The sequence below is a fragment of the Trichechus manatus genome, unplaced genomic scaffold, assembly GCF_000243295.1.
Source record: "Trichechus manatus latirostris isolate Lorelei unplaced genomic scaffold, TriManLat1.0 scaffold00224, whole genome shotgun sequence".
Taxonomy (NCBI): Eukaryota; Metazoa; Chordata; class Mammalia; order Sirenia; family Trichechidae; genus Trichechus; species Trichechus manatus.
In genome coordinates this window covers 505,366-506,587 of record NW_004444160.1, presented here as the reverse complement: position 1 = coordinate 506,587, position 1,222 = coordinate 505,366, and positions in this window count along the sequence as shown.

Below are 1,222 nucleotides of genomic sequence, written 5' to 3'. Positions count from 1 at the left end.
AATACTACACAACAATAAAGAACAATGATGAATCCGTGAAATATCTCCTAACATGGATGAATCTGGAAGGCATTATGCTGAGAGAAACTAGTCAGTCGAAAATGGACAAATATTGTATGAGACCACTATTATAATAACTCAAGAAAAGGTTTAAACACAGAAGAAAACATTCTTTGATGGTTACGAGGGTGGGGAGGGAGGGAGAGGGGTGTTCACTAACTAGATAGTAGGTAAGAATTTTCTTAGATGAAGGGAAGGACAATACACAATACATGGAAGTCAGCACAAGGGGACTAAACCAAAAGCTAAGAAGTTTCCTGAATACAACCAAAAACTTCGAATGACAGAGTAGCAGGGGGGGGGGTCTGGGTATCAAAGTTTCAGGGGACATCTAGGTTAATTGGCATAACAAAGTTTATTAAGAAAATATTCTGCATCCCATTTTGGTGAATGGTTTCTGGGATCTTAAAAGCTAGCAAGGGGCCATCTAAGATGCATCAATAGGTCCCAACCCACCTGGAGCAAAGAAGAATGACGTACACCAAATACACAAGGAAAATATTAGCCCAAGAGACAGAAAGGGACACATAAACCAGAGACACCATCAGCTTGAGACCAGAAAAACTAGATGGTGCCTGGCTACTACCAATGACTGCCCTGACAGGGAATACAACAGGGAGTCCCCGATGGAGCAGGAGAAAAGTGGGTTACAGTACTGAAATTCTAGTAAAAAGACCAGATTTAATGGTTTGACTGAGACTGGAGGGACCTCGGAAGACATGGCTATGTTCTGTTAGCCCAGAAGTGAAACCATTCCCGAAGCCAAATCTTCAGACAGATTAGACTGGACTATAAGACATAAAATAATATTCATGAAGAGAGTGCTTCTTAGCTCAAGTAGATACATGAGACTAAATGCGCAGCTCGTGTCCAGAGGCGAGATGAGAAGGCAAAAAAGGCAGGAGCTGGTTGAATGGATATGGGAAATCCAGGGTAGAAAAGAGGAGTGTGCTGTCGTATTATAGGGAGAGCAACTAGGGTCACATAACGATGCGTGTATAAATTTTTTTTAATATTTTATTGTACTTCAGGTGAAGGCTTACAGAACAAATAGTTTCTCATGAAACAGAAGTACACGTGTTGTTTTATGACATTGGTTAACAACCCCACAACATATCAACCCTCTAACTTCTCAACCTTTTTTTTTTTGATGAAAATACAC